The sequence below is a fragment of the Trichosurus vulpecula genome, chromosome 4, assembly GCF_011100635.1.
Source record: "Trichosurus vulpecula isolate mTriVul1 chromosome 4, mTriVul1.pri, whole genome shotgun sequence".
NCBI classification, from domain to species: Eukaryota; Metazoa; Chordata; class Mammalia; order Diprotodontia; family Phalangeridae; genus Trichosurus; species Trichosurus vulpecula.
Window position 1 is genome coordinate 123,066,483 of NC_050576.1, and position 15,033 is coordinate 123,081,515.

Genomic DNA, 15,033 nt, shown 5'->3' on the forward strand with positions numbered 1-15,033 from the left:
TATATACAAGGACTGAGCTAGGTGTTTGGAAAGCTAAATATGAAAATGCTAGATTAAAAATCAATTACTTTTTAAAATTACTTGAAGGTTGTGGTTTGAGGTTTTCTGTTTTGTAATTGTCCCTTTCTTCTACCCTTTTACATGTGAGCACATGCACATACACACACACACAGACACACACACACACACATACACACACACGCACACCCCCTTTATCCATTGTTATTTCATCTGCTATCACAGAGTAGTGAGGAGTGGTCATTGAAAACTGTGCAAATTCCCCAATGTAGTCTAGTTTGCTTTTCTTTCTTTCTTTATTCATTTCTGATAACAGGGCATTTTCCATGTATAGTTCCTGTCTAAGACATATATGCTGATGGACTAATTTAATAAGTTCTTTATCCAATGACATGTAAGCTGTCCCATTTTCATTCTTTAAGCACTTGTTGGTTGTGTGTGTGTGTGTGTGTGTACTGGGCAGCTAGGTGGCACAGTGGATTGAGTACTGGGCCTGGAGTCAGGAAGACTCATCTATGTGAGTCCAAATCTGTCCTTAGACACTTACTAGCTGGGTTAGTCACTCAACCCTATTTGTCTCAGTTTCTTCATCTGTAAAATGAGCTGGAGAAGGAAATAGCAAACCACTCCAGTATCTCTGCCAAGAAACTTCCAAATGGAGTCATGAAGAGTTGGACGTGACAGAACAATAAATTGCTAAGCAAATCTCTTTAAAATGGGTGTTGATTTCATTAAGGGTATGAGACTTAGTGTGATTTGCTTGGTGTCATCCAATCTGTCAATCAACTAGCATTTTTTAAGCACCTATTATGTGTCAGTCATTGTGCTAAGCACTGGGGGCATAAAAAAGGGTAAAAAATGATCCCTGTTCTCAAGGAATCTGAAAGGTCTTTGTAGCTATAGGGATTCCCTCTTGTTTTTAAATTTTGTGTAGGTCAACCTTCATGACAGAGAGAATAGCCACTGTTGAGCATCTGTCTTTCTGTTTTATGTTGTTGTTGTTCTGATAATGATAATCAAAGATCATTGAATATGTTTATCTCCATGCTTGTGTTTATCAAGGAATATTCTTTCAACCTAACCTATGCAATCTTGTTGAAAGAGAACATTAGAGGTTGCATTTTTCTATACAGAGGAAAGTGTTTTTGTTTTTTTCAAATTAAAAAACAATAAACATAGCAGGAGCTTTTATCCTCTATGATCTAGGTACTCTGGCCGGCTTGCTGTTCCTTGCCTACAACACACCATCTCCTGTCTCTGCCTCTACAAAGGCTGTCTGTTTCCGATGTGTGGAATTCCTACCCTCCAAAACTCTACCTCTTAGTTTCCCAGCCTTCCTTCAAGTCTCAGCTTAAATCCTACCTTTGACAGGCAGAGGACTTTCCTGTTCACACTAGTATCTTCCACTCTAAGACTATCTCCTCTGTACTCGGAGATACCTTATGTGCACATGGCTATATCTTACATGTTGTCTCTCCTATCAGAATGTGATCTTCTTGAGAGTAGGACTTATCTGTCCTTTCTTTTTATCCCCAGCATTTTGCACAGTGCCTGACATAGTAAGATCTTAATAAATGTCTTGTGCTTACCTGTTTCCTTCCTACATTTATAGCAAAGATAGCCTTAATACGTACTTTGAGAATTTCTAAGGATGTGAATACAAATTTATAGGAATTGAAAGTATACTATATAGATAGGAAGTCCTCTCAGATACATCTTTTTTTTTGTAATAGTATCATTATTTTTTAATCCATTATGTTTCAGTCAGGGGCTGCCCTTATCCAAGGTTAACAGACCTTCTTAGGTGTTTTTGATCCTATCCTTTCTCGATCCTTTTAGGAGCTTGTTACTCTTTTCTTCCCTTTTTCCTCATCTTCTATCTCACTTATTTGTTGGATCCTTCTCCATTGCCTACAAATGCTCCCATGTCTCCCTCATGCTTTTTAAAAAAATAGCATTTTTTTTTTCCAATTACATGTAAAGACAAATTTTAACATTCATTTTTTAAAAATTCTGAGTTGCAAATTTTCATTCTTCCTCCTTCACCTCTCCCTCCCTGAGACAGTATATAGAAGCTCATCACTGGAAGGTTAGCCAATAGGTGATAAATTTGATATTTTGACTTGTGAGACAAATATCAAGTTTAAATGGCCTCCAGTTCTTTTGCTTCTACAGTGAAAGACTAGAAAAGGGAACTAAAAATCACACAGTTTTAGACCATTTGATATAGGTCATATGTGTGCAATCATGTAAAACCTATTTTCATATTAGTCATGTTGTAAAAGAAGAAACTATTTCCCCCATTCTAAATAAAATTGCTTTTGTACTGTATGTCTTCTCCCTTTCATATCTGATCTTCCAAAAAAAAAAGGGTCATCTACTCTTTCTGTCTACACTTCCCCACTGCCCACTCACTTCTCAAGCCCTTGCAAACTCACCTCTGACTCCATCAACGGAACTAAACTGCATTCTTCAAGGTTACTGATGATCTAACTGCTATATCCAATGACCTTTTCTTTTCTTTTTTTTTAAATATTTATTTTTATTTTTAGTTTACAACAGACAGTTCTACATAATTTTGAGTTCCAGATTTTCTCCCCTCCCTCCCCCCTCCCTCCCCAAGATGGCATGGAATCTCATATAAGTACCACGAATGACTTCACATTGAATTAATTTATACACTAGTCAAGTTGCAGAGAAGAATTATGACCAATGAAATGAATCATGAGAAAAAGAAACAGAACCAAAAAAAAAAACAACCCAAAAACAAAACAAAAGAGAAGAGAAAAAGGTGAGCATGAAGTGTGCCTTAATCTGCATTCAAACTTCATAGTTCTTTCTCTGGATGTAGATAGCATTCTCCATCATGAGTCCTTTGGAGTTGTGCCTGCACCTTGTGTTGCTGAGAAGAGCAAAGTATATCAGGGTTGGTCCTCAAATAAATAAGAAAAAAGTTAAGGAGGTAAACAGAATTTTAGAAAAGGCAGATATGATAGACCTCTGGAGAAAACTGAATGGGGATAAAAAGGAATATACTTTCTTCTCAGCAGCACATACCCAAAAACTGACCATGTACTAGGGCATAAAAAACTCACAATCCACTGCAGAAAGGCAGAAGTAGTCGAAGCATCCTTTTCAGATCATGATGCAATAAGAATCATTTTTAATAAAGAACCATGGAAAAATAAGCTAAAAACTAATTGGAAACTAAATAATCCAATTCTAAGGAATGAGTGGGCCAAAGAACAAATCAGAGAAACAATTAATAACTTCATTCAAGAGAATGACAATAATGAAACAACATACCAAAACTTATGGGATGCAGCAAAAGCAGTTCTTAGGGGAAGTTTTATATCCCTAAATGCTTACATGAATAAAATAGGGAAAAAGGAGATAAATGATCTGGGCATACAGCTGAAAAAGCTAGAAGAAGAGCAAACTGAAAATCCCCAATTAAATACCAAATTAGAAATTCTGAAAATAAAAGTAGAGATTAATAAAATTGAAACCAAGAAAATTGAATTAATAAATAAAACAAAGAGCTGGTTTTATGAAAAAACCAATAAAATTGATAAACCTTTGGTCAATTTAATTAAAAAAGAAAGAAGAAAATCAAATTACTAGTATCAAAAATGAAAAGGCTGAGTTCACCTCTAATGAGCAATAATTAGGAATTATTTTGCCCAATTGTATGCCCATAAATTTGACAACCTTAGAGATATGGATGACTTCCCAGGTTAACAGAAAAAGAAGTAAAATTTCTAAATAACCCCATCTCAGAAAAAGAAATTGAGCATGCCATCAATGAACTCCCTAGGAAAAAATCTCCAGGGCCAGATGGTTTTACATGTGAATTCTATCAAACATTTAAAGAACAACTAATTCCAATACTTTGTAGACTATTTGGGAAAATAGGTGAAGAAGGAGTCCTACCAAATTCTTTTTATGACACAAATATGGTACTAATACCCAAACCAGGTAGAGTCAAAACAGAGAAAGAAAATTATAGACCAATTTCCCTAATGAATATTGATGCAAAAATTTAAATAAATATTAGCAAAAGATTGCAGCAACTCATCACGAGAATAATACACTATGACCAGGTAGGATTTATTCCAGGAATGCAAGGCTGGTTCAATATTAGGAAAACTATTAGCATAATTGACCATATCAACAACAAAACTAGCAGAAACCATGTGATCATCTCAATAGACGCAGAAAAAGCCTTTGACAAAATACAACACCCATTCCTATTAAAAACACTAGAAAGCATAGGAATAAATGAAACCTTCCTTAAAATTATAAGTAGCATCTACCTAAAACCATCAACAAGCATTATTTGTAATGTGGATAAGCTAGATGCATTCCCAATAAGATCAGGGGTGAAACAAGGGTGTCCATTATCACCCCTACTATTCAATTTGGTACTAGAAACGTTAGCTGTAGCAATAAGAGAAGAAAAAGAAATTGAAGGAATTAGAATAGGAAAAGAAGAAACTAAATTATCACTTTTTGAAGATGATATGATTTATTTAGAGAATCCTAGAGAATCAAGTAAAAAACTACTTGAAATAATAAACAATTTTAGCAAAGTTGCAGGATATAAAATAAATCCACATGAATCCTCAGCATTCCTGTACATTACTGACAAAGACCAACAGCAAGAGATAGAAAGAGAAATTCCATTCAAAGTCACTATAGACACTATAAAATATTTGGGAGTCTATTTGCCAAGACAAACCCAGGGCCTATATGAACATAACTATGAAACACTTTTCATGCGAATAAAGTCAGATCTGAATAAATGGAAAAATATCAGTTGACCATGGTTAGGCCGAGCTAATATAATAAAAATGTCAATTTTACCTAAATTAATCTATTTATTCAGTGCCATACCAATCGAACTACCGAAAAATTATTTTACTGAGTTGGACAAAATAATAACAAAATTCATCTGGAAAAACAAAAGGTCTAGAATATCTAGGGTATTAATGAAAAGAAATGCTAGAGAAAGTGGCCTAGCCATACCAGATATTAAACTGTACTACAGAGCAGCAGTCATCAAAACTACCTGGTACTGGCTAAGAAACAGAGGTGTGGATCAGTGGAATAGGATAGGAATACAAGATGGAGAAGTCAACAACTATAGCAATCTACTCTTTGAGAAACCCAAAGAGGCCAGCTTCTGGGCTAATAATTCACTATTTCACAAAAACTGTTGGGAAAATTGGAAAATGGTAGGACAGAAACTGGGCATAGACCAATATCTTACACCATATACCAAAATAAAGTCAAAATGCGTTCATGATTTAGGAGTAAAGGCTGATACTATAAGTAATTTGGGAGAGCAAGGAATAGTTTACTTATCAGATTTATGGAAAAGAAAAGAATTCATGACCCAACAAGAGATAGAGAGCATTACAAAATGCAAAATGGATAATTTTGATTATGTTAAATTGAAATGTTTTTGTACAAAAAAAGCCAATGCAACAAAATTAGGAGGGAAGCAGAAAATTGGGAGAAAATCTTTACAACTAGTATCTCTGATAAAGGCCTCATTTCTAAAATATACAGGGAACTGAGCCAAATATATAGGAATACAAGCCATTCCCCAATTGAGAAATGGTCAAAGGATATGAACAGGCAGTTTTCAGAGGAAGAAATTAAAGCTATCTATAGGCATATGAAAAGATGCTCTAAATCACTACTGATTAGAGAAATGCAAATCAAAACAACTCTTAGATACCACATCTCTCCTGTCAGATTGGCTAAAATAACAAAACAGGAAAATGATAAATGCTGGAAAGGATGTGGGAAAATTGGAACATTGTTGCACTGCTGGTGGAGTTGTGAGATGATCCAGCCATTTTGGAGAGTAATTTGGAACTATGCCCAAAGGGCCACAGGAATGTTCATACCCTTTGACCCAGCAATACCACTTCTAGGGTTGTATCCCAAAGAAATCACACAAGTGGGAAAAGGACCCATATGTACAAGGATGTTTATAGTGGCTCTTTTTGTGGTAGCCAAGAATTGGAAATCAAAGGGATGCCCATCAATTGGGGAATGGCTGAACAAGCTGTGGTATATGAAGGTAATGGAATACTATTGTGCCATAAGAAATGGGGATGATACGGACTTCATAACAACCTGGAAAAACCTACAGGACATAATGCTGAGTGAGCGGAGCAGCAAGGAGAACACTGTACACAACCAATGACCTTTTCTAACTTCACATCCTACATGATCACTCTATCCCTTTTGACTGTTGGACATAGCTTCCTCTTATACATTTCCTCCTTACTTGGCTTTCTTGACAAAGTTTTCTCCTTATTTTCGTATGGGTCAGACCAATCATTTTCATTTTCCTTTGCTGGCTCACCATCCATCTCCTATGCTTGAAGTTTATCTAGAGGCTCTGATCTAGGCCTTTTTCTTTCTTTATATTTTCTTGGTTGCCTCATCAGTTGCTATTGATTCAATTATCATTTATATGCAATTGATTCCCAAACCTATATACATGCTCTAAAATTCTATCTTGAATTCTAGGCTCATACTGCCAATATATGTTCAATATAATTGAATTCCTGTTAACATATCACATCTCTTTTAAACTTGTTTTTTAAGCATAATGTTTTGAACATTTTGAGCTTTAAATAAATATTTTCCCAATCAAATGCAATGAAATGCTTTGTTGGATTTCTGTAATTTATATATTCTACAGGAGAATCCTTGTTGTTACTAGCTGTAACTATCTTTTGTTTATTTACTTTTACATTCATCCATGCACTTTTCTATCTTTTCTATTTATTCATTTCTTTTTTCCTTCTTTCCTTCATTTTTTGAGGGGTGGTGGCTTATTTATTTACCTAATTATTTCTGCTTGCTCTGTCATTAGTATTCTAAAAGTATCTCTTGAAATAATATATCTTGTTCTCTTCGAACACAACCTTAAACTATCTCTTTTCTAGAAGAAACTGTAAAGTGTCTTTTATAATTGTAACTTCTTTATGTCACATATACACACATGTATATATACGTATATGCATGTATATTTATGAATATTAATACTGATGAGAGGCCATATATTGTAGTAGTTAGAGACCTGAATTGAGAGCCAGAAATATCTGGGTTCAAGTCTTACCTCTGACACATACAGGCAGTTGTGCAGATTCTGGACAAGTCAATTAACCTCTCAATATTCTATAAAGCTCTCCAAGACTTTAAGTTACAAAGCAGATGCCAAACTGCTTTCATAGAGGGAGTATCTTTGACAAGGTTACTAGAAGTTCCCTATACCAATGTAATCATGGGCCTATTCCCTATCAATACTGCCCATATATTTCCTCTAATTAGTATACAACTATTGGACAAAGATTTCACTGCTGGATAAGTTAATATTTGTATATGGTCTGCAACTGTGTGACTTTTTGCTCCCTTTTCTAGAGTCTTTCACTATGAAAGCAATAGAACTAGGGGGCATTTACAAATATTATCTGTTTCGCAAGTCACAATGGTTGAAGAATTTAGCACCTATTAGCTAGCCTTCCACTGATGAGCCTCCACATACTTAGTTTGTGGTGTCCTCAGGCCACAAAAACATTTTGGTCCTGGTCCTTTCTCAAAGCTTGGTAGAATTTGCCAGAACCTATACTTTGATGGCAAAGACCTGTTGCAGAGCTGTCTATAAGAGGTCATTCAAGCATATATATATATTTTTAAGCACCTACCCTATTCCAGGGTAGCTAGGTGGTGAAGCGTATAGAGTGCTGGTCCTGAAATCAGGAAGACTCCTCTTCCTGACTTCAAATCCTGCCTCAGACACTTATTAACTGTGTGACCCTGGGCAAGCACTTAACCCTCTTTGCCTCAGTTCCATCGTTTATAAAATTATCTGGAGAAAGAAATGAAAAACCACTCCAGTATCTTTGCCAAAAAAAAAAAAAAGCCCCAAGTGGAGTCATGAGGAGTCAGACACAACTGAACAACAAACTCTGCAAAACTATGTAAAAGGCAGTGAGAAATTTTCTAAATAAATATAACATTGTTCCTTCCCCCAACAAGGGCTGCATTCTAGTAGGAGATATTAAACATATAAAAATATAACTATAATACAAAAGAGGTGACAAGTACACTTTTTAAAAGGCTTGAAGTGTTTCAGGTTCAGAAGAGGAAGCATTCGCTTACATTTTAGGACATCAGAGAAGATTCGATATCAGAGGTAGTATCTAAACCAGGCATTAAAGAATGGATAGACTCTCAACATGTAGACAATGGAGTGGGTCAGAAGTTTCAGGTACAGGAAATATTGGTAAGGAAACAAAAACAGGAAATTTCAGGACACAGGCTATAGAAATAAAAGTTGTCCGGTTTGGGTGGATCATAGAGTAATGAGGAGCCATAGAAATGTTGTGCAATGAACTTGGAAAGATAGATTGGAACCAGAAAATGGAGGGCATTGAATGCCAGCCTAAGGTTTTTGGATCTTACTTACTAGATAATACTGAAAGTAGTAGTTTGCCAATGAATGAATAAATCACTCAATAAACATTTATTAAGCACCTACTATGTGGCAGGCACTGTGCTAAGTATTGAGGATTTACCAAGGCAGCTAGGTGGTACATTGGAGACAGTGTTACACCTAGAGTCAGAAAGACCTGACTTCAAGTCTAGCTCTAGATGCTTACTGGTTTTGTAAACTTGGGCAAATCCAATAACGTCTCAGTGTTCTGAGCAACTGAGGCTACTGACTGTGAACCATTATATGTTGTACATAATAGATTTGCAGTTTCATGTGCAATCATCTTTTATTATTGTTGTTGTTGTCCTGTGTTATGGAAATGCTTGTTTTATTCCATAAATTAAAAATTAAATAATTTTTTTGAAAACAGTCTTTGTTTTCAGCCATAGGACCAGTTCTGACTCCATTATATTGTATTTTCCCAAAAATAGTATGATTACTTTATCAAAAGCCTTGACAAAATCTAGGTAAATGATGTCCATAACATTTTTCTCATCTACTAGGTTAGTAAACCAGTCAAATAATGAAATGAGGTTAGTCTGGCATAACTTTGAGGATGCCAAATTGTTCCTTTGTAATTACTACTTCCTTTCTAGGAATTCACCAACCATCTCTTAAATTGTTCATTCTAGAACTGTATTTAACAATGGAAGTTAATCAAGTTCATAGGTCTATAATTTTCAGAAACTGAACTCATCCTGTTTTTGAAATCAGGATACAATTTCCCTTCTCCAAACTCCTGGTATCTCTTCTGTTTCCCATGATATTTCCAAATATAGCATCTCAGCTGTATTTCTAATTCTGCTAATTCTTTCAGAACTATAGGACGTAGTCACTTTGACCAGGGAACTTGAATACATCAAAGGCAGCTGGATGTTTTCCTCCTATCTTCTTCTTGTGAATATCAGCTCATTGTTACTCATTTTTGACTAGTTATTTCTAAGATAAAGGTTATTCTTACAGAAAAAGAGACAAAATAAAAATTGAGCATCTTTGACTTCTCTCTGTTATCAGTTATTAATAATCCCATCCATCCTAATCAAAGGTCCTATCCCTTCTTTGGACCCTCCTTTTTCTCCTGATATATCTACCCACTTTTGTATTTAGCTTTGCTCATCATTTTCAGATAATTTGAAGTTTTTACATTCCTGAAACTATTTTTACAATACCATGCCACAATATAATATTCATCCTTTGTTAGCTGGTCTTGCTTTCATCTTCTATTCTCCTTAAAATCTAAGTTGGTTGGTTGTATCCATGTTAGTTTATTCAGATGAATCCCATTTTTCCTCTTCATTGGAATTGTTTCTCTTTGTGTCTTTAATTTTTTTTTTAAATTTTATTTTTAATTTATGAAATCAAACTAGCCTCTTCATTACAGAATTGAAAAAAAGATGATTGCACATGAAATGCAAATCTGTTATGTATAACTTGCTATTCCTTTTAAATATATAACAGTTATCATGTAAATATCTTTTTTTTCCTTCCCTACCCCAACCCCATCTTAGAGATGGCTACCATAAGACACACACACACACACACACACACACACACAGACATGTAAATCATTCTATACATACCTCTATGTGTCAGTTTTAACTGGGATAGCAAGAGATACACCATTTAAAATAATTCTTTTGTCTTTAGAATATCAACTCCTGAGTATCTCCAGTTCCTTCTGGGCTTACTTCCTCAGGAACAGTTTTGTCCATTGGATTCTACCTATCTTTCTCTGAGCCCTTTGAAATCTGTTTTCTACAAATATAGGGTGAATGTTAAGGCTGTGCCCAGAATTCCTCCCCATTTCCTCAGCATCTTTATAGCTAAAGCTGTAGTCACCCTCCCTTTATGATTACCCCCAACATCTTGTCTATTTCATTAATTTGCCCTACCCACCAATCCATTCTTTCATCTTCCTTAATCCTCTAATTGTTTCACTTGTCTTTTTTTATTTTTAATTTACCTTGCTTAGTTTACCTTCTTATCTTTTTCTGAGTCTTTTTATTTAGATTCTGTTCTCTAATCGTCCTTGGTCTTTCATAATTCTAAATCTTCCATTAATGTACTTTATGGAGCCACCCTTACAAGGGGGAAGTAGAATCTAGACCAGTATCTGGTCCTGGAAATAGTTCTTCACATTTTTACCATATTTCTGCTCCCCAAATTTAATTGCTGACCTACTTTACTAGTCCATACCTCCCAAACTGGATCTTCTTATTTGGTTCAAAGTATTCTCTCTTCTCTTGGCTCCTGCCACAATCTCAAAAAGAAGTCAGAAGAAAAAAACATGAAAAGGAATTCATCTCCCCTTATCTGCAGTGGCAGCAGGGCTCTGGGTATGGAATATTGAATATAATGTCAGAGTTTTTGTTATGTTGGTTAGTTTGGTTAGTTTTGCCTAAGAGTTCCTCCCCCTCCTCTTTTTTGTTGTCATAAGGGACAGCTTTCTGGGAAAGGGAATGGTGGATACTTTGGGAAATATAGGTGTGTCAAGTCCTGAAATCAATCAAACTCATAAGTGGAAGAATAAGAAATCTTTAATTGAGATAACAGGGTAGCAAACCCTGCCATCCTGGGGGATGTCCCACCAGGAGACTTACAGGAAGTTTCTTATACTTTTAGGAGAAAGGGGGGAGGAGGTCATATTAGGTAGCAAAGTCTGGTCATGAGATGCCAGCTGCCTTCTGCAATCCAAACAAGGAAAACATTCTGTCTGTTTTGCCTTTCATGCCATTAATCCCAATGGAACTGGGTAAGGACATCAGAAGCTACTTTGGAAGCAGTTCTGGCTCAAGCTGGCTTTATTTACAAGAAAAGTCCCAGGGTGGGACTTAGGGTGTGTCTCAGCTCAACCTAATCTAGAGTAGTAGGAATTCAAAGACATTACTGGAATTCTGACATTATTGGGATCATTAACAGGGAGTGTCAGGTAATACTACATTTGATGTTAATTTTTCTGTCATATGATATAAAATAAATTATTTCAATAAATTTTATTTTAAAATATGTACATAATTTCCTATTAACTGAAAAGGAACACAGAAAAATTTAGAGCATTTCACCTTTCAAAAGGGCTTACGTATTTGACGAAAACACTTGGGTCAGTATCATTCTGACTCTTCAAATATTCTGATAGCAAGAAACATGGTTACTTTTTTTTGAAGAAGAAGCATTTATTAAATACTTACTATGTGCCAGGTATTACTCGAGGAATACAATTTATAAAATGAAACTGTCCCTGCCTTTACGGAACTTATATTCTACTGGGGAAAATAACCATGATGAGAAGGAAAGCAAAAAATTGGGGGAAAAATTTATAGTTTCTCAGATACATGAAGAACTTTGTCAAAGCTATAAGAATATGAGATTTTCCAACTTAACAAGATTTTCCATCCCTGGAAATTGCAGGGATGCTCATCAGTTGGAGAATAGCTGAAGAAGTTGTGCTATATGATTGTGATGGAATATTATTGTGCTACAAGAAATGATGAGCCCAATGATTTTAGAAAAAACATTGAAGGATTTGCACAAAATAATGAAGAGAGAAATGAACAGAATCAAGAGCATACAGTAACTGCAATATTGTTTTAAGAACAACTTTGAGTAAATTTTGTCTATTATAAATATCCATATTAACTATAAAGGACATATGAAGGAAGATGTTATCTAGGTGGAACCACAATGGTGGAGAAAAGCCAGAGAGTTGCCTGAGCTTTCCCCAATTTCCCATGAAAACAGCATTAAACTAAACCTCTGAACAGATTCTGGAGCAATAGAACCTATGAAAAGATGAAGAGAAGTAATTTTCCAACTTAAATTAATTTGAGGGACTTCAGGAAAATCTGTCACACTTGTGTAGAAGAGGAACAGAGCCCAGAGTAGATGGTGTCTAGGCAAGCCAGTGGGAAGCTCTTAGCCACAGCACAGATCAGCAATCTAGGGCCCTTGGTCCTGGCTCAGTGGCAGAGCAGGTCAGCTGTGAGGCCTCAAGCCCCAGAACAGAAGGCAAATTGTCAGCCCCAGAGCCCAAGGCACAACAGGGTGTGACAAAACTGGGCCAATCCAGCACAGTGGGCAAGCTACCATCACCTGAGGCCCCAACAAAAAAAAAAATCCAGTGACCAGGCCATTGACCCCTAACACAAGAAGCTTGGGACAGTGCTTCCTGGCTCCAGCAGGAGAACTCAACTTTAAAAGCCACAAGGTAGACTAAAAAAATGGGCAAGAAACAGAAAAGATCCTGATCGCAGAAAGTTTCTATGGCAACAGAGAAAATCAAAACACAAACTCAGAAGAGGACAACAATGTCAAAATGCCTGCATGTGAAATCTCAAAGAGGAATTTGAATTGGTCCCAGCCAAAAACCTTCCTGGAAGAGCTCAACAAGGATTTAAAAATCAAATAAGAGAAGTAGAAGAAAACTGGGAAAGAAATGAAAGGTATACAAGACTCAACAGCTTGGAACAGGAAAGACAAAAAATGACTGAAGAAAGCAATTCCTTAAAAAATAAAATTGGCCAAATGGAAAAAAAATATCCAATAAAGAAAAACAACTCTTTAAAAAGTAAAATTGGCCAAATGGAAAAGGAAGTGCAAAAGCTAAATAAAACTACCTTAATATCCTAGAACCAAAGGGTAAAATAGTCATTAAAAGAATCTACCAATCCACCAGTCCACCTCCTGAAAGAAATCCCCAAATGAAAACTCCAAGGAATATTATAGCCAAATTCCAGAATTATCAGGTCAAGGAGGAAAATGCTACAAGCAGCCAAAAAGAAACAATTCAATATCAAAGAACCACAGTCAGGATTACACAGGATTTTTTTTTAGCAGTTTCTACATTAAAGGATTGGAGGACTTGGAGTATGATATTCTAGAAGGCAACAGGAGCTTCGATTACGACCAAGAATCAATTACTCAGCAAAATTGAGCATTATATTTCAGGGGAAAAGTTGGACATTCAATGAAATAGGGACTTTCAAACTTTCCTGAGGAAAAGACACAGTGGAACCAAAAATTTGATCTTCAAATATAAGACTCAAGAGAAACATTAAAAGGTAAACAGGAAAGAAAAAAAATGCTATTCAATAAAGTTAAGCTGTCTACATCCCTCCATGGGAAGATGATACTTGTAACTCTTGACAACTATGTCTCTATTAGGGCAGTTACAAGGAGTATACATAGACAAAGGGTGTGGGTATGAATTGATTTTGAAGTGATGATATAAAAATAATTAAGGGTGTGAAAAAAAGGATTTTACTTGGAAAAGAGGAAAGGGAGAGACAGAGTAAGGTAAATTAAATCATATGAAGAGGTGCAAAGACCTATTACAATAGAGGGAAAGAAGGGAGGGAGGATGAGCATGGTTGAAACCTTACTTTTATAGGATTTGACTCTAAGAGGGAATAATATACAAACTCAGTTGGGTATAGAAATTTATCTTGCCCTATAGGGAAAAAGGAAAGAAAAGGGGAAAGAAAAAGGAAGGGGAGTGGATAGAAGGGAGGGCAGATTGAGAGAAGTGGTGGTGAGAAGCAAAACATTGGTGAGGAGGGATAGAATGAAAGGAGAGAGAAAAGTATAAACAAGGAGGAAAATAGGATAGAGGGAAATACACAGTAATCATAACTGTGAATAAGAATGAACTCTCCTATAAAACAGAAGCTGACAACAGAGTGGATTAAAATCCAGAATAGTACAATATGTTGTTTATAAGAAGCACATCTAACCACAAAATAAACAAGAAAAGAAGTTAAGGAAGTGAATAGAATTTTAGAAAAGTCAGATACGGTAGACCTCTGGATAAAATTGAATGGAGATAGAAAGGAATATATCTTTTTCTCAGTGGTATATGGCACCTACACAAAAAAATGACCATGTATTAGGGCATAAAAACTTCACAATCCAATGTAGAAAGGTAGAAATGTTAAGTGCATCCTTTTAAGATCATGATGCAATAAAAATTACATGCAATAAAGGGCTATGGAAATATAGACTAAAAATTAATTGGACACCAAATAATCTAATACTGAAGAATAAATGGATCAAACAACAAATCATAGAAAAAATCAGTAACTATCCATGAGAATGACAATAATGAGATAATATATCAAAACTTATAGGATGCAGCTAAAGCAGTTCTTAGGGAAAATTTTATATCTCTACATGCTTACATGAATAAAATAGAGAAAGAAGAGATCAATGAATTGGGCATGAAACTAAAAAAACTAGGAAAAGAACAAATTAAAATTCCCAATTAAATAACAAATTAGAAATTCTGAAATCAAAGAAGAGATTAATAAAATTGAAATTAAGGAAACTATTGAAATAATAAATTAAAGTAGGTGCTGGTTTTATGGGGAAAAAAATCAGTGAAATAGATAAACCTTTTATTAATTTGATTAAAAAGAAAGAAAACCAAATTTCCAGTATCAAAAGTAAAAAGGGTGAATTCACTACCAACGAAGAGGAAATTAAAAAAAATTAGGGGATAT